At 36.9% G+C, this 27,197-nt stretch overlaps 1 long non-coding RNA gene across 1 annotated transcript; it reads left to right on the top strand.

The window, feature by feature from the left end:
- On the top strand, window positions 1–27,173 carry LOC116789421. Its single transcript, XR_004358025.1, has 4 exons — window positions 1–254; window positions 23,312–23,358; window positions 24,526–24,637; window positions 27,093–27,173. It is a non-coding gene; the product is annotated as an uncharacterized LOC116789421 (long non-coding RNA).
- The last annotated feature ends 24 nt before the right edge of the window (window positions 27,174–27,197 follow it).

The raw sequence follows: 27,197 nt of genomic DNA, 5'->3' as shown, positions 1-27,197 counted from the left end.
ACTCGAGTCACGGTGCATTCACCGCTCTGAGGAGAGGCCGCCCGGCGCTGCCCTTCTCAGGCACGGCGCACGTTTCTGAAGCACTCAGCTTCGCTTCTTCCTAATTTTCGAATCACTTTGTGATTAAAAGCGAAGAAAGGGAAATAATCCCGTCAGAATAAGACAGCTCAGAGTGGACTCGTCCTCCAAACTATCGATTAGGGAATGACCGGGCAGCCACTGCCCCGGGCGCCATCTTGTTGGGCAGGCGAGCGGTGAGTGATCTGTGGGGGGCCCTCGAGGGGGGTCTGGGGGCTAAAATGGCCCCATCTGCGGAGGGTGCCTGTCAAAGCACCCCATTTTTGTTGTACTTTTTGGGCCTGTCGCTCTGTGGAGGATCCCTAGAGAACCTACCTGTCCTCGCAGTGCTGGGTGCTGTGCCAGGGAAAGGGTGGGGTCCCCTCAGGAGCTGCCGAGGAGGGGGCTCGCACCGGGCCTGCCAGCAGGAACACTGGAATCTTCCTTCATTTCTCAATGCTGCAATAATATCATAACTGCTTTGGTAGATCAAATGTGAGTCCACCTTCTGTGAAAATGTTCCACCAAAGTCCTCGGGAGGTAGCCTAGTTTTTTAAAGGTTTTGTGAGTTTGTTGTTCTTACCAATACTATAACAGCAACATAAATGCTGCTGTTATACTTCTAATGTCGCGTTTCATATCTTGCACGCCATTTAACTAGCAGTTATACAAGCTCAGTTTATCTCCATCACTCTTTTCCGAATGCTTGCGTTGCTCATTAAAAGGTTATCTCTGTACTCCTCTGCCCAGCCCTCTGAACCCGTGTCAGGCATGAAGCCCATGGAAATGATGTAGTTTTGTGTAAAATGGCAATAAACTGCAGTGCTAGCTTTCAGTCAGATTCCCTGTATGGACAGTGCACACGGTATTGGCTGGATCCTGTTCCACAGCATCCATCACCAAGCATAAGCTCATGTTTCTTTTATTTTTGGTGTCCTCTCTAGAGGTTAGGTCATTGCAATGTTTACTGGGGAGCCCCTCCTGACTGGAAAGGTTAGCCTGGCATTACATTATGTGGCTATCATTAAAATTCCTGTGTGGAGTCAAGTCACAAGAAATGTAAGCAGGAAAGTGAAATCTTGACAAGCTTAATGGTCATCTGAAGCTACTGTGATTTATTAGTTTGTCCCATCAAATAAAAGTTTTAAGTTGATTGTGCTATTCAATAACAGACCAAGTGACATAATCTGTCTCAAATTTACTCAAGTGGCAGCCAGAGCAGGACCTTCCTAAGACCCTGTATACGTGCTGTCTCCTGAGTGCTGTGGAGAAGAGCTTTGGACTGATGTTTTCTGGTCTCAGAAATGCAAGGCAATACCTGTCTGCACAGGACAAGCTGGAGCCAGTGCATGGCTTTGGCTGAGGGGCCTCTCTGTAATTGTATAGTCAGGCTCAGTAAACACTAAGGAGCTTTGATACAAAGGAAAAGGAGTAGGGGTTTTGCCAACAAAGGAAACAAAAACCAAATAAAAATTTTTGGAAGTTTTGAGCCTACCTTATTCCAGAGTTATCTGTAAATGGACCTTAATTTGGTGTTACTTTTATTTGAATTATTTTATTTTAGCCTACAGAAAGAGTGTGGAGATTATTCCATATTGTGATCATGATTTGCAGTTTGGGATTTGTTTTGTGAACATAACTAAGTGATATTTCTGTTCTTTGAGTGGATGAGTACCTAATTAAAACTTTTCAGGAAATACTTGTGAACACTTCATGTGTATTGCATATTCATCAGAGTATCCGCCACTATATATTTGCATGCATATTCATTAAGTTATCTTTACTTACAAATTGTTCAGAAATAATTGATTGCTTGACTATTCACTTAAAGATAAAATTCATCAAATGGGATATGGATTCACTTATCCACCAGATATTTACATACATTTTAAAAATAGATTAAGAAATGTACTAGAGATACCACTGACACATGTATGTCTCATGTTTAAGTCCCAGCTGATGGGCTGATTTCAGCATGTCCTTTGCAGCATTGCTAAGCATTGTAGTCAACTCACTTACTTACTATTCTGATTTTATTTCATTATTTTTCAGGTAACGCAGTAAATAGTTATTATTCCTTACATTAACATTGTTTGACTCTAGTGGGTTTGTTGTCATGCTTTCACTTGGTAATTGCTTTGTTTGGTCTTGGAGAATTGCATGCTGTGGTTCTTTCACTGGTTTATTATGTAAACTTTATTTTTTTGTTGCTAAACTCCATTTTGTAACTTTCTGGAAATGGGTTGTTCTAAAATGAAAACAGGATTTCACCATGGCATTTCCATATCCTTGCATTCTCTTCTACACCCTAAAAGGTGTATAAACCTTTGGGTTTTCTTTTTCTGGCTATATCATTAATTCATGTCTGCATATATTATTCCTTCCTATCTTTCAATATCACATCTTGGATTTTATCTTTCAGTTGCTTTCCTCTTATGGTTTGTTTGCATTCTTTGATGTTCTTCCTTTAGTTATTTTCTGAAAATTTTAATCTTGTCTCCACGCTATGTGTTGTCTCTACTCTTGTGGTGTTCAGAATTTTTAATTTAGCACCACCTGTGAATTGCACTGGTGCACTGAGAGGTTTATGTTTGTTATATAATGCTGTTATGAGAGGTTTTTACTTTAGGTGAGTAGTGGATTTAAGTTTTTGTTTGAAACTATATTTCAGTGGAGTCACCGTAGCTGGACTCTGGCAGCTGTGATATAATACCTTATTCTGACCACAAAAATCTAGTGCTGAACCGAGCTAGGAGTAGAGGTTCAGCTTGGGAGTTTGCTCTTTTGCATGGATGTAAAGAATGGGGTGAGTCCCTCACGCCATGCAGATTAAGGAATGCAGATGAATGGCTATACATGTCACATGGATTAGAACAGAAAGCCTCTGAGACTGCTAATTTCACCTGAACTGACTGTTATTCCCTGTAGCTGACCTCATTAAGTGTCTCAGAGGTTCCTGATTTCGTGATGGGAGCTGGATTGCTGAATCTGGAAGAAAAAAATGAAAAAAAAAAAGGCCTAATGAAGATTTGGTCACTCCGAAATCAGGCTGATGTACAAACCCACTCATTCCATGTCTGTGGCCATAGTGGTGGTATCAGATTTTCCAGCTAATAAGACCCATGGGCTGTGCTTGCTCCATGACAAATGAGAGGGAGTGTAAGTCTTCACACCCTTCACCTCCAGGCCAAGGTGAAAGAAATGAACTGCACTTGGCTTGAATCTCCCGTATCTCCCATCTATCAAAGACCACCTGCATTTGGCATTACTTCCATGAGTTTTTGTGGCTGTTGCTCAGGAATTGGTAACACTTACAGGAGAATTTATTGTACACTCCCAGTTCAGCTGTCCTCCCCTCTTGCAGAGGGATGCTGTAAGGTCAGTGCAAAGGGAGTGACCTCTAAACAGTAATGTCTATTGGCTCAGTGATAGTTGGATTCCTCCCTGAATGATAGGTACCTTAATTACCTCATGGGGTTTGGGTCCTGAATGGCAAGTAGAAATGTGGAATTTGGAAATCTGCTTTTTTGGTTTGTGAATTCTATTTTGCATTTATTTATTGGGGAAAAGTGTTAAAGACTGGCCATTAAAGATGTTGAGGTAGAATGCAATGTTAGCCATGAGTAACTGAATCAGCCTGAAACTCAAAAGCTGAATGTCAGATAGCAGTATTCAGGATTTTTCAGTATTATTTTACCTGTCAGTCTATTTCATTTAAAAATCCTAAAAAAAAGCTGTCCTGTCATTGAAAACCAGAACAGTGAAGATTAAGACAGTTTAAGGCTTTAATTGAAAAAAAATAAAACCAGTGAAAACATGACTCGACGCACTGCTCTTCATATGAACAAAAAAAAAAGGCAACACAAATTGTTCCTTATTAAAAACTCTTACCACTGTGTTTAAGCTAATTCCATTTGATACTGTATAGCTCAGAAAGTATTTTTGAGACTGTCAGACTTGAAGATGTGAGTGAAGTCATGCTGACAGTGATTTGAAATTTCTACTCTGGCATTTCGAATTTGATTAAAGGTTTGAGCTTTTAAAGCTAAAGTGCATGTTTTATAGAACGCAGTAGGAGCCCCATTGTCAAATGGTCTGAGGAGCTGTGAATCAACAGCTATCATCAAAATAGCACAAATCCTCCAGCAGGATCTCCTGAAAGACTATGGGGTGTTATTATAGCACCTAGTGGAGTATAACATGTTATTTATTCTGCAGGCATTTTTCCTACAGCCATCAGTCTCTTTTGTAACAAAGGCTCTGTCTGAAGGAAGCACAGGCAGCTTCTCTAGGGCATATCAGTCCTGGTCAAAGAAAGTTCTTCAGCATTGCTCGTGCAAAGTAAGAGCAGGGACAAATTCATACTATCATCATACCTCAGTAGCTTGCACACACTCTTTTTTGATATATGTGTGATATCAGGTACTGGTACAGGAATGCAGTCTTTATGATGGGACTCCTGTTATGGTTTTGGGGATAGTTTACCCTTTTATTATTGATGAGGGGACACAGGTTTCAATCTTACACTAAAAGGGGGTGTTAAGAAAGGGAGGGGAAGGTGTCTAAATGCCCCACACTTCCACATGGTCTGGTAAGACAGGTTGAGGGCTAGAAAGCATGATCCAGTTCTGGCTGGGGTCTGTTATTTTATTATTAATTCAAAAAGAAGGGTGAAACAGAGCAATGTCATGAAGCTGTATTTTCTTAGTCTGTTATTTAGCCCATACAAGAAAGCAGAAAATGGGTGAGAATTTGACATCTTTCCTTCTGTTTCCAATAAAGGTAAAACAAACCTGCTGACACTTAGAAGCTGGGGCTGATTCTTCTGAGGTGTAATGAGTGGGTACTCGGGAACCTCCTCCTTGGTGGTACCCCTGTTTAAAGTTCCTTGTCTTTTGAAGAAAGTTGACAGCCAAAGTTAACATGACAGGCACATCTCATGCCCAGCAAACAAAACGAATCACAAAGCAATCTTTTTGTGGGTTTTCTTCATTTCTGCTTTCTAGCACTCTTCAGCAGCCTAGGTAATTAGGAAATATTTCCTGCTTTGTCAGTTCAGATTTATTTTTTCTCTGCTTGTATCCCCCACATGGCTGGAATATAAATCATTTGCTGGAAAAAATGAGAAGTGATGAAGAAGAGGGTGATTAATGACCTAACATTCTATTTTAGCAGATAAAACAAGAAAGGTTTCACTCAGTTTGCCTCCAGATAACATTTTGTATTCATTTTGCAACACAGTTAGAACTCAATTGTATCAAAAGTGAAAATTCATAAACCTACAGCAGTTTGTGAAATGTGAATGATTGATTGCATACAGCCAGAAAACTCTTGAAAAGATAAACTAATTCTGTGATGAACAACGCATTTCATACTCAATTAATTATACAGTACATTTTGTTTCAAAATATTAAATGCCTAGAACAGTCTTCTGCCTGAAAGCGTCTGGGCTTTGTAATGAGACAAAAGTCTTGGGTTCAATCAGCTGTCTGTATGAGATTTTAGAATGACTTATGTCTGAATTAGAGAGGTTTAGGGCAGTGATTTCCTGGCAGGAAATTAATAATGAGCTAAATTAGAACATGCCTAGAGATGATTTAAACAACTTTGCTAGCATTGTCAGTGACAGGCTGTCAGTATTTTCTCCAGTTCTACTATTGTCTAGTAAATAATTGAAATCATTAAAAAGTTGGTGGTGCACTGTGATCCAAAAGGAAGTAGACAGTCATATTTGAACACAAGATGGGACATCTCAAGTGTGTTCTTACAATGCACAGGCTGTTGTGGTGGAGCGTGACAAAACACAGGCCTACTGTTTCCATTGAATCACCTTTTAGTGTTGCTTTGTGGCTTGTCAAATAAACCCTAACATCAGAGCAGACTCCAGTCTTCACACTGTAAAGGATGAGAAGACCGAACCAGAGGGAAATAGCTAATGTCTCTGGCTTTTTCAAAAATAGTATCGTGCTCAATCACCTTTTACTCCCTTTAAATTCCCTTTGGTGTACACTGATTTAAAAAGAAGCAGAACTAGGGAGAAGGCTTTGATGTTCAACACCCAGGTGTTTCAGCTGGTGGCAACAAGTGCTTTTTGTAAGCAAATTGACGGGAAGTTCTGTCTGCCTGGTCAGGCTGTATCGTGCCAAGATAAATTATTTCTGACCTTTTCCTTATTTCAAGGTAAAACAAAAAGAAAATCATTTGTCTTACTGTCCAGTTCCTAAAAGTTAATATCAATTCTACAACTTTGGGGATTGAATCAAAGAGGGTATGAGTAGTTAAATGATGGCCAGTGACACTAATCTGCCTGCTGTGTGCTGAGAGATCTTGTTCAATAAAAATGACAAAACAATACAAGCTCTTATTATTCAAGTGGCTCCTGAACTACAGGGCTAATGAAACAATTGACAGTCATTTGTTAATAAAACAAACAAACAAAAACCAGAACAGAGAACAAACAAAAAAAATAATGATTAAAAAAATGAAAAAAAATAAACAAAAAAACCCCCCAAACCAACAAAAAAACCCCCGAAATCCCAAAATTAAACTGAAACCCAAAGCTCCCACTGTAAGCAATTTCACCAGGGAAGCAGAAAGAAAAGGGAGGTTATTCACATCAACTTCACAACGGAACAAGAACTGTATAGCCCTGTCTTGGAAGTTTCTAAGACAATAAAATGTCTTATATTCTGCTCCCAAAGATTGAGAGGATTTCTAACTGGAATAGTTTCACATAACATTTGCTCTTCAGAAGTACTGCAGCACTCTCCTGCCCTGCTGTGTCCTTGCAGGTGTTGGAGTAGAAATAACTCTTAGGGGAAAACCAGAACTCTGGCAGCCTGGAAAAGCATGCCCAGAGGAGAAAGTTTCCCCATAGCCTCTGCTTGGCAAGTTGTGCTCACAACCTATTTACCTTAGACTTAAATTTAAACCCCCTGTACTGCTTATTTTTGTATATATATGGATCCCTTAGGACTTACAAAGAAAAACTTTTGCATCCCAGAGGAATACACAAAATAATGTAATATAGTAACTTCACTCTAAGACAAATTTACTGGTTAAATATATCAACACTAATACCTTACAAAGAAAGTAGTTTTGCTTTCAGGGCATCCAGTGAAACAATTTTCACTGAAATACCCTAACAAGCATAGTTCCATTAACTTCAGTGGAGTTTGATCAAAATAGATCATGAACAGTGCGGATTTTCCAATCTTTCATAGTAGCTTTGGTTTTCAGTCTTTCACATTAGCTTAGGATTCAATTTCCTAAGTATCAGCATCTTTCAAAGGATGAGAAAGACAAGTATATATTTGGGGGAAAGTTACAGGAAGAAGACAAAACAACATTTTAGTATTGCTACTGCTTTCTTTGTGGTCCAGACTTCCATTTAATTCAGTGGCATAATAAATGCATAGTTCTTTCATGGAGAACTAGCAGAACAGCAGATAAAAGTAGTGGATCTGTAAACATCAAAGTTCTCCTATTTGAAAATTGTGGTGCAAACTGTAATGGAGAAATGGAGTTAGACAAAGTATTGGAGTGTTTACATTGTCTAGTTTACTGATGTACAGTTATATTTTAATGGGCTTGTTGCACTGAGGGTATTATTTACAGGCACTGTATTTTTAAGTGAGGTTACTTAAAATATGACTGACTAGTCTGCAGGATGTACAGAGACACAAATAAAATTAAGTAAATGCTTCTCAGGTTTTTTTGTCTTCTCATGTTAATGCAGAGTTGATTTATTACTTACTCTTTCTCAAAAACATTCACTTTATCTTAGCAGATAATTAAAAGTATATGTGCTAAGTTTTCTTTTTCTTTGTTGGAGGAAACAACAATAAGTATCTTTTATGAAGTGCTTCTAAGTCACAAAGTTGCACAACAATTTTATGGAAACTCCAACAATAATTACTAGATAGAAAGCTCCAAAATTATTTGCTGTTATGTTCCTGCCTCTTTTAAAGCCCAAGGAAACTAACTGCACACACCACATCATACTGGGACAAAGGAACACAGAGCAAATGTAGAGATTTCTCTCCATGAGGTGGATCCAGTACATTTTGGATACTATCTTTGTTTGGACACTGTATCCTCTGGCGTTGGAGATAAACCATAGTTCATCTGTGGGTTGTCATAAATCCAGTGTGCTGGATGGTTTCATCAAGACAAGGTTTCAGACAACAAAAGTATAAAAAGAAGTGAGATATGACTATAGCAATTGCATAATCCTCCAGGAACTACACATTACAATTTACAACAGTCCCAGTTTCCAAGTATGTTTGATGTGGGAATTAAAAGTCGTGCTAGAAACCAATTAACTCAACAGACTGTTAGAATCTGGACATATCTACTATAACAAGAAATTTTTAAGAATTTCAAAAGAAGCAAAGAATGACAGAGGAAGAGTTCAGGCATCATCTAAAAAAAAAGTAGTTTGATACCATAAAATTTGAAAGAAACTAATAAGTATTCTAGGTACTTTCAGTCTTGATTACAGGTGGGTATACCTCATCTCATTATCTTTGGCTCTCTTTCTGTTTTGTGAAAGTGAAGTTTGACAGAATATGATAGTTTTCTAAATTTCTATCCAATTCTTGGCTCTCTGCTAAATAACTTTTCTTTTTCTAAAATGTTGTCTATTTAATAGTTTTATCTTGATAAAAGGTTTTATATTGTCTCTTTGTTTACAGGATTTGTTTGGTGCTAGTTAGTGCATCCTAAGATGTTCTCTGCACCATCCTATTTCACACAACCATACCTTATTCATTCTCTTTCAGGATTGCAATATTGACTGGTTTCTAAATTAAAAAAAAAAAAAAAAAGAACATAAACCCAAAACAAACCAGGACTCTTGTTTGCCTGCTCTTACATGGCTCAATTACAAGCAAACTAAAGGAAGCATTTAAGCATTGAAACCCCAACAACATTTAGATCACTACAGAAATTTTGAAATAACTAACATTTAATAGGATAAATATTAATACAAATTAACAGAAATATTTGACTTTTTTGTTGTTGTTGTTTTTCCTATAGTGAAGTTTTTAACTTTACTGACTAGGGGTAAAAAGCTATCCCAGTCACAGTGATTCCATTTGCCTAAACTGAAATAACTTCTCAGTTTAAGTGACCACTCGGGCAGTGGTGGTGCCCCCAGCCCTGCAGTACCTGTTTGCAGCTGTTTCTGCCCCCTTCCATGAGCACTGTAATCTTTTCTAGTTAGGGCAGTCACAACATTTATTAGAAGACTGGTTTTCAATTGCCTTCCAAATACTGCCATAGATTGAAAACATGGATTAGCTAGACAAATGATTCAAAGCTAATTAGTTAAAAATAGATTCTCTTTTCCCAAATACTCTTTTAGTCCCCTTCAGCTATTTAGCACTTTATAACGAGCAGAATTACAATAGAGGGCCACCTTTTAAATACATTTTCTCCTTAAAAATCAATAAAGACCTTTTAAAAAAATTCAATAGTCAACACCCATGACTTATACAGGTGACTAATTCAATACAATCAACATATCAAGTGATTTAATTCTACAAGTGAACACAAATTGTCGCTGTTTACTAGAGCACTTCTATTAAAAGTTCATCCATGAAAATTACAGACTGTCATTATAATTTTTATTTTTGCTTATGTAAACCTCTTAGAGAATGATTTCTGCTTTTACTAGAACTGTTAGAATACAAATTGCTCTTGAAAACAAAATAAATCATTCCCAAAGTAAATCTTGAGCAGAATCATAAATTTCAGTTGATACAGCAGCGTGGTTACAAGACCATCAGCTGTGTAACAAGATAGATACACAACTGGTTTGCAAGCCAAGCAGTGCTATATAAAGTTAACAAGCAATGATCCATTAAATGAGCCCCCCTATATGTGATTTCAAGCCTGGGTTAGGAGCAACACAGACTTGATTCAATTACCCAGTCATTAAGAAAACAACAGAACTAAACCAGAAAATATCATTGCCATGGTGAAGCAAAGGCAGGATATCTGAGAGAAGTAGTTCTTGAACTTAAATTGAGATTTTTGAGAGTGCTTTGAGGTAATTTAGACCTGGTGTATTGTATGCATGTCATCAGTGGTAGACAGAAAGGGTGACAGAAGCTATGAGGAAGCAATGATGAAGTTCTGGTCCCAGCAAGGTCTCTCAGTCTCACTTTTGCATGAGTGTGCTGTGGAGCCAATATTTCATTCTGAGCACTGAAATCAGATGGTGGGGTGTTTTGGGAAGGGAAGGTTTACATTTTTAGTAGAAACTAATAACTTGGCATAAGCAAATGTTTTGGTTCCTGTTTCTAGTAAAACTGTGGGGACAGAAACTATTGCTTTTAAGTTGCAGTGACTGCATCTTTCACTGGAACAAAGCTTTTTTCCCCTATCCAAGGAAAAGGTTCTGCAATCTGCAAGGTAATTAAGCCTTGTGGTTTTTTGTATTGTAGAGTTTGATTTTTCTAAACACTTAAGTTTATTAAATGCAATACATCACTATGACCTATTATCTTACATACAGAACATCTGATTATTGTTGGAATAACTCAAGGTGTTTCAATTCTTTTCTTTATCCTCTGTTAATGCATGATTTATAGTTGATGACCTTTAAGGTTCTCTTAATAAAGTTATAACACACTATACCGAAATAAAAGGAGAATCAAAGTTTCCACATAATTAAAGGAAGGTTTTTTGGTGTAAGTTTTACAAAGATCATGCACTTTTTCAAGAAATAATGAGTTTAACATATCCAGGAAACACAATATTTTTTTTACCTCTTAATCATATTTAGTTTTCTTCTAGAAAGTGTCTGAAAAATACCCCGAGATGGCAATGAGATTACGTTTTTTAAATTGTCATGAAGATGGATTAGATTTGTTGTACCATTCACTCTTCTCATTACAATTATCCTCACAAGAATGAATTCATAATATGTCATTTCCTATTCATTACAGGCATTGTCACTGCAGAATGTGAAATGAGCACTGAAGTGCCTCACCCCACCCCCCCCAACATGACAGTACTGTAAATCAGACCATTTTGACCTTTTCAGTGCTCAGTTATTTAATACCTTGGTCAGTCCCATTCCCTGTTTACTTGCAATTGGTTGTGCTGTAGGGAAACCTTGGCCTTCATTTGAGATACTGAGCTTACAACAGGTCTAAAGTGGAATTAGGAGCTTGGGTTGGAAGACCACGTGTTAAATAAAGTCTTTATCAAATCATGTGCTCCTGTTAGCATATATATTTGACAATATTAAAGGGACAGAGCACCAGACCAAAAAGGACAGAGACTCAAAAATAACTTACCAGAAATAACTTTGGAATACAGCAAATTCCTGTAAAAAAACCAATGCTGACACCTTGAAAAAGTCAATCACATTCACCTTACAAAACTAATAAGATCATAAAAGAGAAAATAGTCAAAATAGTGTAAAGAATAGCTACCACATAAAAAATTATGTTCATCTACTCTTTTAGCTTTTGGTGACTATTAACCACACAAATCAATTCATTCTCATTAACAAACATGAGAAATTAACACAAACTATTACCTTTTGTTTATCTTTTATCTTCCTCTTCCTGAACGAATGAAGTAAAGCCACATGTTATCATCTATAATGTTAGTAATAAAACAGCTTAGCCAGGAGTACTGACAGGAGGATTTTGTTATATGAAAGGTGGTACAGGCCATCATTCCTCCTCTTTCCTTGGCACCTCTTTTACTGTGGCCTTGTATCTAATAATCCACAACAAGAAGACTGACCATCAGGGAGAGTGGTTAATCAACATTGGTTCCTCTGCATTTGGAAAATAAATATTAAAATTACCATTTTTAAGATATTTTGATATAATAACTGAATAAATGCCAAACGCTCTCTAATGCTTCGCCAAAATTTGCAAAAGTAACAAGAAATTTGGTGTTTTGCCTGAAAGGGAAAGTTTTAAGCAATTAATTGATTCACACTTTCTAAAATTCTCACTTAACACTTCTAAACTTAGGCATCTTACCTTTTTTACATCTATGTTACCTCTATTAAACCTTGGGTCTATTAAGACTATTTCAATATGTTTCATTTCAAAAGATGAAAATAGAGTATCAAAACTATAAAAACAGGGTTAGAATAAAGGTGCTCTTGCTATTGGTGATGCTTGAGAGATTGAAGAAACCTTCAAGCTCGTGACCAGTGAAAGAGGCCAAAACTTTTGAAATGTATGTTGGTGAGAGCCTTGATAGGTTTTGATCTGTAGAGAAGCTCTTTCAGCAGAACATTGCTCATTCATCTAAGCAGGACTAAGAAAAACATCAGTAGATTTGTGCAATTGTACTATGCACCAAAAGCCTTCGAGGGTGAATATGTGGAAATATGAATGCTAAAAGGAATTGTAAAATCATTAAAAAGAATTTCATTAAATACTGTTCCATACATGAAAATATATTGGAAAATTAAGCAAATTAATTGAAAATTTTCAGTTTGGTAGAAGACTAAAATTCTACTAAGTATAAACCATTGTTATACATACATACATACATATATATATGTATATATATATATATATATATGAACTTTGCTTACTCTAAAAACTTCCCCCTGTTTGACTTGGTCCCAGGATTATGTTGTTTTAGAAAAACAATATTTATCTCTGTAACATACCACATGGAGTCAGTTTTGGGAGACATGTTTTGAAGAGCTCTGTTGTTATTTTAGTCTTCCTAACAAGTAAGCAATTTTTAATTGGTGAAGAGCACATGTGACTTACGTGACTTGTGGTGGTATGTTGATATGTATAATGTTTACTCAACTAATCTCTATTTTTGGGTGTAAAACTTGAAAGTACTAAAGGAAATTAAATTTTGTGAGCAGAAAAATATGAAATTTCTGGGTTACTGAGTCTTCTCTCACTTTTTGTTTCATCTGTGTTAAAAGCATTTGAAATAAAGAGCAAAATGTCTCCAGATCAACCTATCTAGTATCAAAATACAGAAAATATGTCTCAAATCTTTTTTGACAGTTTTGAAATTAATCTCAGTAAAAGACATTTCAGATATTTTCAGTCTTTTCAGGAACTATGTTATTTTTTATATTTTTCAGTTTTCACAATTAGTTCAGACTGCTGCAGGGTTTACGTTTCTGAAATTTTCTCTGTACCTTCAGCAAAGGAATCTTTTGCTCCTGCTTAATTTGACTTAGGGTTGTTTTGCTTTTCCCTTTGTTCTTCAGGAATCTAGGACAATTTGCTGGAATTTAGCCTGGCTGCAGGAAACACGCAGAAACAGAAAGTGCCAATCTTCAATTTGCATTTCTAAAAACATTTTTCTGGCCATATTTTTTTCTTTCTTACCTGAAATTTCTTTTTATGTATTTATACATTAAAACTCTTATTCTCAGGTTCACTCTGGCCAGGTCCCATCTGCCAAAGGAGGAATTCAAAGGGAGAATTTTAAGAGTAGCAGATATCCTGGCTCATTTATAGGGAAAGTTTAATGCTTTTGAAGCTAGGAAGTTCTTTAAACTGTGCAGTGTTCAAGTACTTAATATACTTGAATATGAGGTGAATTAAGTTGACCTGTCTTTCTCCATCCTTGGATCACATTTATTGCAGCAATCTTGTAGCACCTGGAAAGCTGGTGTTATTCTGAACAATAGATAAAATATTTAGGATATAGCTCCCCTCTTCCTCCCCTGGTTATGTTGTAATTTCTCTTCCATTTCCTTTGCTGAATTCTGGCTTTTGATTTTTTTTCCAGAAGCTGATTTTGAGAGGGAGGTGGGTGGAAATATAGGAAAAAAACCCAACCAAACAACAAAAAAAATATCTTGTTTAGTGAGTTTCCATTTCATTTGAGTACAGAAGCAGTTAGTTTTGGTCTCAGTGATGTTGATCTAGTTTAAACAAGTGACTCTCGGTAACTAACTTTGTACAGCAATGAAAAACTCACTGAATTAAGTGTTGGTGTTTACAATTGCCCTGGCTGTTGGGTGGCAATAAAAGTCTCTGTGGCAAAGGCAATGAGAGAGCTGTTTTTTAAGGCACTCTAAGAGAATAAATAAATGCTCAAAGTTTGGCTTCTCAATCTGTCATGCAGAATAGTCTTGTTTTTCAAAGGTAGGGAGAAATAATTAACTTCAGATACATTTCCTCCTATTGACTGTTAATTTTATAATGCAAAGTGAGAAGCTGATACAAAATATCTCTCGAGTGTACGACATTTCTTAATTTCCCTGCAAGTAGGGCCCTGGTCTTACAAATGGTTATGGCCTACAATTTCCACAATTTTTATTTTCATACTTTCTGTCTTAAAAAGACATTTTCAAGAGGTTCATTTCTGTTGGGAAGGGGGGGCAGTGTGTATGAAGAAGGAGCTTAAGCTGAAAAATGCAGAAGTTGACATATTTGAATTCTTTTCTCTCCTGGTCAATGTTCTCAGCAGTTTTGTCACATCAACACCAGAACTTAGCAGTTTAAGGTGGAAGGTTCCTTTAAAGATAATGTAATCCAACCCCAAAAAGTCACATGCCAAACCCCCAAAGTCACCATGCCATATCCAAGTGTATACTAGAGAGCTGAAGAGGACTTTCTTGAGGCTGATCACTTGTTATGATGTACTGTATTACAACTGGCTTTTTACTGTGTCATTTAACAATTTCTAGAAGTATTTTCCAACTCAGGATATTTTATGATTCCATTTTCTTACATGACTTATTCTACTTTTGTTGGCATGCATGGCCTAATAATTAATTGTCCTAAAAAGATTAATTTCTCACTGCTATGTCGTTGTTTTTTGCCTTTGCTTTAGAACAAAACTGGTGTGCTGTAAATCATTCTCAGTCTGCATATTGCTTGCACCCTTAATTACAGCTATTTGAAGACTAGTATCTCTCTTGCAGGGAAAAAAAAAAAGAGAAAGCTAAAAACTCTCAGTTTACAGAAGTATAAATTAGACTAAAGAAGAAACCTTTTACATAGTTTAGATTCAGCCATCTAATTTGTAAATGTTGGTTGTAAATTACCTAATTAGATGGTTTTCACTTAAAATGATGCACCAAGTTCATTGTGCAGAAATGGCACACATGGGCTCACTCACTGGGCCATTGATTAAATTGCTGTTCTTAAGGCTTAACCAGCCCTTCGGGTTTCTTTGGATACAGAATATGAATCAATCCTATTGGAGTAACAAATCTCAGAGATAAAAATGCCTTACAGGTGAATAGATCAGTTAAGAATATTTCTAAGACACCAAAATAAACCCTGGGTTTGATCAAAGTGAGACCCTGCTTTTACCTCCCAGGAATTATATGTGGCCTCCATTGTGTAACAGTAACCGTGGTAAATTCAAATGAAACCCCTTTCTTTCTTGCAGGCCTGAAGTACAGGAAAACTCCAGAAAATAAACTAAAAAACCTTTTACTCAAAGCAATTGCTCCTGGAGTTCCAAGAGTACAGTTCAGAAGTTAATTTTGGTGGCAGGACTGCTGTGTTAAGTAACAAAGGAGACGGTGCATTATCTGAGCCTATATCCTGTAGTCTGTGCAAATGTCTTGTGCTGGTGTCCCAATGGAAATGGTTTCCTATTTATCCTGCTTATCACTGTGTACTTTAAGCATTATCCTAAACCAAGTTGGTACTCTTTGTAATCCAATTGCCCGTGGTCTTCTGTAGCCTTGAAAGGAAGGAGTGTATATTGACACTTCAGATTATTCTCTGTTCCTGTATTAAAAGTCAGAGGGAGGGATCCTTCATTTTTTTTGTTGAGCAATGAGATTAGTATCTTGTCCCCGGTTCCAAAGTCATGGTTCAGCAGAAGAAAATTCTCTGTGCTTCTCCTACCCCTGTTATCCTTCTGTTACAGTTTTATGAGGAGGATAACTCAAAAGTTGGAGCAGTGATGAATTTTCAAGGCTGTGAATTCAAATGTGGTCAATAAAAAATGTAACTGAAATGACTGTGCACTCCTTCAAGAAACTTGTGCCTCAGAATGGGTGAAGTAAGATTACTGACGAATGGGACAAATTACTAATTCTAGAAATAACAGGGACACGATGACTCTGTCAGGCACTCAAGTGCTGTTCAGCTATAAAAAGTATTTGTTACCTACATGGAAATCTACTGACCCACACTTTGTTAGCATTTGAAAAAGAACACTTCATTGTATGAAAGATTGCTAAAATAGCAAAATAATTTATTTTACAGAATGACATGTAAAACATGAGGAAAAAAAAAAGAAGACAACCTGATTTGTTTTACAATAGGCCATGGAAGGGTTAGATCCCTAGAGGAGCAATACAGATGATTCTGAAATGTATTAAATACCTCTAAGGAAGAAGTTTCACCTTGATAGCAACATTAGAAAAACTACCCTAAATGATAATGTGTGTAGCAAGAGGCTGCTCAGCCATGTAGGAGATGTAGGAGAGAGGTGATGGAGCAGAAGGAGACTTTTTAAGCAAGTAGACAGGGTATTCAGAAATGAAAGAATCTGAAACATGGGTTTGTCAGAATAGTTTTCTGTGAGTTTTAGTGGGCCTTCTCTACTCTTTAGGGCTTTACATGGATGGTGGTACTGCTGAGAGTTCTGACCACAAGCCATGATGAAAGGGCAGAGGACAGAACTGAGGAGGTGACAAGCCATTACCCTTATTCTGGACGAGAATTCATCTCAGAAGTGACAGTTTTAATATAAACAAAGATGCAGTAAGATTATTTTTTTTTCCCCTACTTAAACAACGTTTCCTTCTTAAATGGTGACATATTTCTACCATTCAAAGACTGCAGAGACACCTCACTGTGAAAAACAAATCATAGCCACTGTCAGAGGCTTCTCCCTCAGATGCCTTCATGTCGAGTACATTCAGCGCTCCAATGCGTGAATCGGCACCAGCCTGTGATGTGCATCCAACTGCACCGGGCTGGAAAGGCCTGTGCTGCAAAGGGAATCTGGGGCTGGGCTTCACATGGACCCTTTAGTCCATGCCTTTGAGAAATGATGGCCTGAGAACATACAGTCACACACCTACAGTGTCTATGTGCACTATTTAAACAGATATTTCGGATTTTAATGTTGGATTAGCATTTAGATATCCCTGCTTGAACTGCTGTTAAAGTGGGGGGGGGAAGAAAAAAAAGAAACCATAAATAGAAGAAACATTCAGTAAACTGGAATATTTTAAATAGCAAAGACTTGAAAAAAACAGTAAAGAACTACTTTTTTCATGTTCTTACTAACATGTGTTGCAACAAAATGCAGCATTTCTAGTGCCTCACTTGAAGATCATCTCCTTTGGTTTAATATGCTTTTTCTTATATATAGAGCTGATGATAGTCAGAGAAAATTGGGATTTTCTTTGTCTTCTCTCAGTTTATCTCTCCCACCCCTATTACCCTTTCTGGCATAGGCTTAGACACACCAGAGGCATTTTCAAGACAACCTTATCTGAAGAAAATATTTCTTCTTGATGCCTTCTTTTCGTCCCAGCTTTTGTTGCAGAGAACCACTACTTTCTAGGCAAGTAATATGGAAATTACTTCACCTATAAACAAAATACACCTGCAAATTATGTGAGCAAGCAAAAACAGGCTAAGTATCCACCATATCCTTTTATTTTATTTAAAACTTTGAAGCTTTCAGCCAATCTGGGTTAATTATATAAACTATACTACAACATGATTTTGTTTCTGTTGAGTAATTTTCCTCAATATTTCAGATCAGCAAACGGTTTGGGGTTTGCTTTTTTAGAATTTTACCACATTAATATCTTTAATTTAGTTATTGTTTCCTGATGTCTGACAGATACTCTAGAGGGTCTTAACATACTGCATCCACACTGTTCTTGTTCTCAGCCAAATTACTGTATTACAGTACATTACTAATAAAAGAATTTATTAATTCTCCTTTTCTAGTCACAGAATCAGTGGGCCCCAGCTATTAATTAAAATATTCAGCACTTATTAGGGTTTTCCTTTCATTATTTAGAAACACTTTGCTATAATAAACTTACAAAATTAGGGAAAAAAAAGTAACCAAGTACCTATAATTTCATGTGTTATTCCTAGAATATTTTTGATCTAACTGATTTTGGGATGAAAATATTCCCATTTTTTATGAATTTCATGCTTTACCAAAACGTTAAAGAGGGTTGAAAAGACAGAAAAACCTTGTATTGCTCTTTGCTCTTTCTTTTTCTTGAAGTGGGTCTTCCTCCATAACAAATGCAGAATTATAAATAAATCTTTCCCGTAAGACTTTCAAACCTTAAAAAAACCCCCAAGCCCAGAACCTCATGGAGCAAATGCTGGAGTACATGTCCTCCCTCTCCCCAGAGCATTAGTGATAGGAGGTGTGTGGGGAGGGACTCTGCACTAACCAGCTGCATTTACCCACAGCTGAGAGGAAGCACAGTAGATACTGAGGTACTTCACGATTTTTCCCCCCCTTATTTTGCAAGACTCTACATTTCCTTCACTTGGCTTTGCAGTTAAGAAAGTGGAAACTGAGGATTGCTGTCATTGCCAGCTGGAATGTTTCAAAATTTTGATGAAAGCTCATTTAATGCATTTTCCTGAGTTCAGGTTGGCTGTTTAGAAAGGCATTTCTCCTTAGAGAATCTCTATTGCTGTTCAGCACTGTCACTGCTAAATGGGACCAGACTGTTCACTGGTCTGTGAACACTGAGCAGGGCAGCCCTCTTTGCAGCTGTGAATATACCTCCATACTCCACAGCAGGCAGTGGGATAAAAATGTCTAAGTTAACATGGAATGGGCACATTCGTTTGCATGGTGTAATGAAACACTGCTAAGATCTTTAATGTGTGCCTGGTTTACACCATGCCTGCACCAAAAGCCTGTTTGAAAAGGAGATGAGGACAGAAGCTTCAAGGTATATATACAGATATTTCTATATGAACATGAACCAACACCTGAGTTAAATATCACACAGATACACTTTAAGCTTGCTGAACACTTCAGGAAGAAAATAAATGATGATGATGTTCTTGAGGTTAAATTGTGGACTCACATGCATTGAGATAAACATTCCCAATGGTGTTTTATAGTGAGCTTTGTGAAGGTGTGAATTGAGAGTAGAAAAATACTGGATTGAATATTTAGGATTTTGGAGATATTTGGTATATATCATCTCGACTCTTAGCTCTGCCATGCTAAGAAACAAGTTCATATCAACTGTTATGAAAAAGCAGTATGTTTTGTAGATTTTAATATCCCCTAAATGTGTACTTGAAGCTAAAAGAGATTCTTTTTCTAGGGAAAGAAAAGTTAACAGTACCTGAAAATTTCTGTGTTGCTGACAGTAGGCTAAAAAAGTAAGGTGAAGTCTCTGAGCAGTTTTTTGTCTTAATTCTTTTGCTAGAAGCTGAACAATATGAACTCTCAGGCTTAGAAAAGCAAAATAAAAAAAAATGTCCCAAACAGTTTCAAATTCTGTCCTAAATCTTTGTCTTATAGATCACTAGGTTTTCAAATGAGTTTTTTATTGAAAACATCTTAAGCATAAAGGTTTTGCTTCCTTTTTCCTTCTGTAGGACCACAGCAGTGGACAGGGCTCATAACACTTTTCTGCACAGAACAGTTCACTTCGGGGTGCTGGTGCCTCAGATGGTTGATCTGGGTTGCACTGTGAGTTTCTGGTACCCCAATGGCACCTTAAAGGCCTCTTGTAATGTGCAGAGTCATATTTGTTTTACCTTTTTCTTAACTTCCTAGCACCAGCTGCGAGATGAGCACTCACTCATCGGTGCACTAACTGCTGGGATCCCTCAGGCGCACCCTGGAAGCCTCTGTGGATCATTATCTAGAGAAAAGCAGTATGGTTTGGGGGTTTCCATCCTACTCTTGCACAAGAGTGGATCTGGCACCTGGTCTGATGCAGCTTTCTTGACAAATGCTCCTTGTAACTCCCCAGCTTGAAGAGCTTGTTTTGGTAGAAGCTCAGCTAAGAGCTGTAATATTCAATGGAGACTGGGAGAGCAGCAGGGATATATCAGTGATTAAAATCACGTACCTTAATTTTAAGCCGAGAAAGAAAGTTCTTGAACTTTATTGGAAATCTTTTCCTCCTTATTACCCAAACCATTTGGGATAGCCTATTACCTTAAAAAACCCTCAATTTAGATTGCTGCTAGACCCCTTTCAAGACTTCTAAGGCTGCAGCAGGGAGGTGGAGAGCTAATGTGTTATCTGTTCTAATGAATATGAAAATTTATGAAATCATGGAAGAAATAAAAATGGAGGGCTCCCTAATTTGTGGGGAAGGATCTACTTTTGCTAATTATACAATCTCTTCCAGAACATGAATGTTTTACTTCAAGGAATTTGCATGAGAAATAAAGCTAAAGGTTCTGTGGTAATAGTGGTAGGTTTCTACCCACAGTGTGTGGGCTTTCCTGTATTTTTCCCTTAATAAATATAATATTTAATCAGGTTAATGCTGATTGCTTTATATCATAGTCACTTGATAGTTTATTAAATTCAGAATACTTTAAACACTTTAGGGAATTTTAGAAATTTATCCAATCTTCTAGGATTTTTCAAGGAGTGACATCCATCTAAATGACGAATAGTGATAAATAAGAGAACTAGACCCACTAGGCTTCAAGAGCCCTCTTTATTAGTTGATACTTACCTATCAGTGAACTGCTGCAGAAGCAGAGGCCATGATTGTGTTAATCTGCTATCAAATTATGTCATTTATTTTTGTCATAGTTTTCTGTGTAAAAAGCCATTGTAATAAAAACAAATACTCTATTTGGGCAGAATTTTTACAGCTTTGTTTAATCTCTTTATCATGGTCTGTTGATGCATCTTACAAAGCAAGGCATAGAATAACAAAGAAAATGCTAAATTGGAATCTTTTAATAAGTAAATTTTTAAAACTATTGAATTAAACATGGTAACATTTCTTTGCTGGTTGAATTAATGTTCATTCGTGCAGAAAATTTTGAATGTAACATTATTTAAGCAATTTAAAAGTGAATTAAAGATTCATCCATTGTATCAGGTATCTGACTTCAGGCTAACATTTTAATCTCAATCATTGTTACAGTGTTTGCCATTCAAAAACTGAGAGATAAAGATGAAGGTTAATTCATGCAGAAAGAAGACTCAGTTCCTTGTTGATAAGTGTGGTTGGCTATCAGGGAACTGCAAAATATGCTAATGGAGTTATTGTTTACTTTAACATATTAGGCAAGTTATACTTGCTTGAATAATTGTTTTCAGGTTTTGCATTCCTGATTTAATTTTTGGTTTATATTGTTTTCATAGCTGCTACACTGACCACAGAAGGACTGTGTTTTTCCCCTGTTGTAAGCATACCCATAGATTTTATCAGCACCTTTTGTAAATATGTTTGCAACAGCAGATTGACAAACTTTTCTGTAGGGACTTGGTTTAAAGAACAATAGCTGTCACTCTTTAGCATTTTTCAATTTGCTAAGTTATTGCCCTTCTCTGACATCTTTTCATCAGAAGACCTGATTCATCTCCAGGTTAAACAGGTGCAATTTCTTCATCTAAGCTACTCTTGAATTTGAACTAGGAACAGTGAGCTCATAATCAGACTCGTTAAATAATGTACAGACATGCTGAATCATACTGAGAAATACTCTTAGTGGGGTTCTGACTTGGCCCAAACCACTTTTCTTCTTGGAACAGACAAGCAAAGATTGTCCATAACACGACCAGAGCCTTCACCATACATCAGATATGCAAGGAGCCTGCAATTAGGATACATGTATAAAATAGAATGATAGAATATTCAGTGTATAACTTCACCAGTTGAAGTCCTTACAGCCACAGAGTGTGTTTCAACAGGTTGGAGGCAGAGAGCAAGAAACTGCTTCTGCCACAGGGAGTACTTTTCTTAGTGACTGAGATCAGGTGCTGTTTGTAACACAAAGGTTAATTTTACGTTGAAAACACTAATTCTGTAGCTGTGGACACTTATGAAGTCAGGCAGTGAGGTTATTTTTTTTTAACTCAGCAATATTTCATAGGAGGTGTTCAATTCTCCCAGGTTTACACTTATTTTAATGCCTTCTCTAAATAAAAGAGTGCACTTTTTATGCAGCAAAAAAATATCATTGGTATAAATTATATACTTTAAAATTAAACCTCACCACATATTTGTGATGATCTTTTCCTTCCCCTTGCCTAATGCAGAAGTGAAATAGTCTTTCCCTTATGCAAACACTGGCAAGGCTGTTTCTCTCCTATTCTTCTGTAATCATCAACAGAAAATAACTGGCTGTCCTAAGAACTAAAGGTAATGACTACAGTTCTGCTTACTCTAATTAGATGACCAGGTTAGGAAGGCAATTAGTCATTCTCTTCAGTAAAACTACAGGTACATTTCATTGTATAATTGCATACTAATACACAGGTAGGTATTTTCACCATGTTTTGTCAGATTCTGAACTGTCAAATCCTGCTTATAGAAGTCCAAGTGTAGCAATCAGGACCTTTTTGTTTCCTCCTGAGGGAGAAAGAGCAAGGATTATGTATTAATCCACAGTATGGGAAACAAGCTGGATAGATATCAGCGAAATCAGATGATGCTGATATTTCTTAGCAGAAAAAACAATCTACAGAATTGAAAACTTCTTCAACTGATCTAATAAAGTCAGGTTGTACAGTAAGATGTGCAGTAATCACAAAAAAACCCCGACCAACGTTTGATTTTTAAATGGTTATAAATATGCAAAAAACCTTTCTTCATTTTTTTAGTAACGAAAGATTTATTAGAAACTAGCTGAATTTCAGTGGGTGGGGAATTACATGGATCAGAAGCTACAGGGATGATTGATTGTTATCAGTAATTACATTGTCTGACTAAACACTTTCAGATTCCTAGTGTTACTGTTTCTTGTATCCAAGTGATTTCATTTTAATCTCTGTGAACATAAAAGGGAACAAATCTGACAAATAACAAAAGAACAAAACCTCAAAATCTTCCTATAAAGGTCCAAGGTTTAATTTTTTGGCAATGTTTGGCTACAGTTTTAGAACACCTTTAATTACTGATTGCTCACAGTACATAGAACCGGCAAGGAAAAAGGTCATTGAAGTTTTCCTACTCTCTCTTGAGTGCTTCTCTATAATAGTCCTAACTTACAGCGGGGAAGGTAAGCAGTGGTTCTTAATATTTGCTGTTCTGATCTTATTCCAAATGAGTTCTGTATGCCTTTTGCATGACTGAAAGTAGACTTACAAATGAAGATACCTTGTCTTCTATTTTCAGTGTTGGAGAGTCCACGCTACAGACAATCTCTTCCCAGGGGCTGGAGGGTGAGTATCACCTTTGGGGTAACATCTTTTCCTTCTCCCACATACCATATAAACCCTGTGTTAAGAATATGGGAGAGAAATGTACAGCTGCTGAAAAGAGAGCAAGGTGTGCCAGTCATAGCACAGGCAGCCTCAGTTTGTGTTGAGAACACAGGAAAGCTCCTGGTCCAAAGAGGCAGAAACCACCAGCAGCAGGACTGGGAAGACACCTGTAAGTTACAGGCAGCTCTAGGGGATTTTTGTGTTGGCATTTAATGATACAGCATAAATATTTTAGAGGTACCTAAACACGTGGCAGCAATAAAAGTGATGCATGTTTGGAATAGTTGCTTAAAACATAAAATATGTCTAACATAGAAATTAAGTGGAATTTTTTCTTTTGTCAACAGAGCAAATCTAGTAAATTAATAACTTCCATGGGAGTTAGGAGTCAGCACATAGACATACACTGTGAAGACATTATGCAAATAGCTGTCTTGCCATTGAACTCAAATGTAATTGCATAAATATGTTCAAATTGACACAGAAAGTACTAATTTGAAAAAAAAAAGCCAACAACAAAAACAAAATCCCAAACTTGGAAATGAAGAAGATTTAAAACTAAACTGGTTTAAGATGAAACCATCATTAAGGAGGAAGAAAGGAAGAAAGAAAGGAAGGGAAGGGTAGAGGAAGGGAGGGAGGGAGAGAGGGAGGAATAGATTCACTGAATGTCTGGAGAAGAAATGGTGTTAACTTACCAACATTGCCTGATCAAATTCATCCCATAAATTACATTTTCTTAGATGAACTAGTGGGGAATGCTAATGGTTTCATATCTCACAGTGTCTTACAACAACTCATACATTAGATGCTCACCACATCTGCATTAAATTCTATTCTCTTTGAATCTCTCCACCTCTACCCTGCTGAACAATATTTACTGCTGCCGTAGGCCCTTAGAAGTTAAGATGTATTTCAAAACAGAATGATTAGTTGGTCTTGGATTTTGGAAGGGATTTTTTATTTGTTTGAAAAAATAGAAGAGTGTCTGTTATCAGACTTTCCAGGGTTATCTACAAGGGCTTACTTTCCTATCAATTTGAATCTTAGGCATCTACCATGAATTTAAACTGGTTCTTAAAGAAGATTAAATTCATTTTTATTGCAAATATGGCTCTTTTCCAGCACCTTTGGGAGAAGAAAGGCAGATGAAAAAGAGAACATGATCTGAGCACTGAAAAGACGAGAGGCACACAAAAAATGTGAACTGCTGAATTTACTGTCTAGCTATAATGAGGTATTGCTTAACAATTAAGTTAAATTATGCAGCTGTTTCCTAGTATATTGTGCTAATGCATCTGAGAAATTATAATTTTCTGATTGGAGAACGTTATGTGGAGGAAACTGCAGTGTTCCCCATTCCTGCAACAGTTCATTTCATGATTAAAAAAGGAAGCCAGTATTTTTGCAGCTGTCAGGACTAGGCAATAAAGGATGACAATCTAAGGGGGCCTGTTAGTCACTGACACAATAAAATAATCCCAAACAAAAGCTGCAGAAGGAAAAAAAGCTTTGAAGGGTAGCAATGACACACAGCCACAGCTTATGGGTTTCTGTGCTGAAGTGACTCTATAGCCCACGACTAAGCAGGAACAGGTTTGAAGGTCTCAAAGACAAGTGCTGTCACGTGTGATACTTCAAAGACAAGTGCTCAAAAATTTCAGGGAGCTGTGAAATCAATACTTTAAAGCAAAAATTGCATGTACATCAGGGATAAGCATCAGGTTTAACAAAAAAAAAAAAAGTAAAAACCCAAACCCCGACTTTGCTAACCAGTGAGTTAAAGCTTAAAAAAGCTTTGACTTACAAAAAATAAATCTGCTTGAATGAGGATTAAGTAAAACTTGAGGGTTTGCAAAACTAAATAATATTGAAAATATAAAACAAAAGAAGTACACTGGCACTCCAAATTTTGCATGTGGAATATGCTTATGGGAAAAATGGCTACATAAAGCAGAGAAGAAATTAGGTATGTTAATTGGAGCAGGTGGCTTATTTTATATTATTTAATTTTTGACCAGCTTGAGTTTTTGAGACTATTTAAAATTCCAGCCTAACAAATTCATAAATGAATCTGTATTACCCATTGTTTAAACTTATTTATGCAAAAAAAATCACAAACCCCAAATCCCTAAATGAAAACACATAATAGCTTTTGAGTAAAAATGAAAGCTTTTCAATTAGCATCCATACTTCATATCATCCTTTTATTCTGATCATTTGTTTTGCATGATTCTTTTGTTTTAGTCAGCATTTCCTTTTAAAAAAAGGTTGAATTGGGGGAAAATATCATTTTATTTCACATTTTATGAGTCTGAATAACACAAAATGAGGTTGTACCATGCTTCATGACCATGAATATTTAAACATTTTCTATAAATACATTTACTTACTTTTGTTTTAATCTTGTGAAAAAGCACTGCCTGGAAATGATAATGAAGAAGCCTGAGAAAATACCATTTTGAATAATTCTTGCTTTTGCTTTTACCAGTTGTTCCATAAAGGCAAAACAGATTTGGCCATTTAATTTCCTTGAGTGATCTAATTCTTTAAGCTACTTCTCTACTTGTTTTTTATATTGGGTTACAGTATTATTCTTCTGGAAAAGTCTATGATCAAATGAGTTTCAAGATTTTTTTCAATCTCGTCCACTATTTATCTAAGCTGAAGTTCCCCTAGGCAGAGAGAAAGACTCTGATGAAAGAATCATTTCTGGTTCCTAATTTCTCATGGAGTGATTACTGAGTTTTTACCCATAGGACAAAATAGCAATTTTTTTTTCCTGTTTGGAAAGGGTGAAAACTTGGGAAATCCAACAGAGTAGTAAAATTATTCTTCAAAAACAAACTTGAAGAGAGTTAAAAAGAATTGAAATCTTTAAAAGAGAACCCAGGAGTCCACACTCATGTAACTGGTTAATTTGGCAGCTGGGTTGCATCAGTTGATAACGTGCACTTCTGCTCACCCACCTCACCCTTGCTCTGTGGTGCTCCCTGATATCTGTTCCTGTCCCTTATGAAGTAATTGATGATTTTTAAGATGCTCAGCTGTTATGGACCATTTCTTCTATAAGTTTTTTACAGAGAGGGTGGTCAGGTATTGGAATGGGCTGCCCAGGGAAGTGGTGGATTCTCTGTCCCTGGAGGTTTTTAAGATGAGACTGGATGTGGCATCAGTGCCATGGTCTCATAACCACAGTGGTGTTGGATCAAGGGTTGGACTTGATGATCTCAGAGGTCCCTTCCAACCCAGCTGACCCTATGATTCTGTGATTCTACCTGTTTTGTGTTTATGAGGGTGTGAAGAGCCATGGCTTTCTACCTTTCTGAGGCAAGACCTGAGTAAGGTACCTTTTATGCAATGGAGAAAAAAAATACTTGTTCTGCTCTGAACCATTCACTGTACTTCCTTGGTGGAGGACCACAGGCCATTCTGAAGATTAACCCTTCTCCAGAGGTTTTCTGTTCCAGCTACAGCTTGTCTTTTTCTCCCTGAAAGCTAAAGAACAGTATGGAAGGTAGTAGATTTTAGATTTAACCTTGAGCACCAAAACTGTGATACAATGTACAGCATTCCTTTTGGATGTGTCTGTTTACTTTGTATGTTTTTTGGACTGTCATTCGTTTTGTGCACTTTTTCATGAGGACACAAGATAGCTTTGTTCTTTTGTTCATGTCCACTTGTGCCTGCAGCACAGAGGGAAGAGCCTTGGGCTTTGCAAGAGCATGCACTGGGCACACTGGGAAGAGCTGAGGACAAATATACTAAATACAGCCAGGAACTGTTGCTCTTGGGTC

Source organism: Chiroxiphia lanceolata, chromosome 7 (assembly GCF_009829145.1).
Source record: "Chiroxiphia lanceolata isolate bChiLan1 chromosome 7, bChiLan1.pri, whole genome shotgun sequence".
Lineage (NCBI taxonomy): Eukaryota > Metazoa > Chordata > Aves > Passeriformes > Pipridae > Chiroxiphia > Chiroxiphia lanceolata.
The sequence above is the reverse complement of the archived record's forward strand: the minus strand, read 5'-3'. Positions and strand labels throughout refer to the sequence as shown.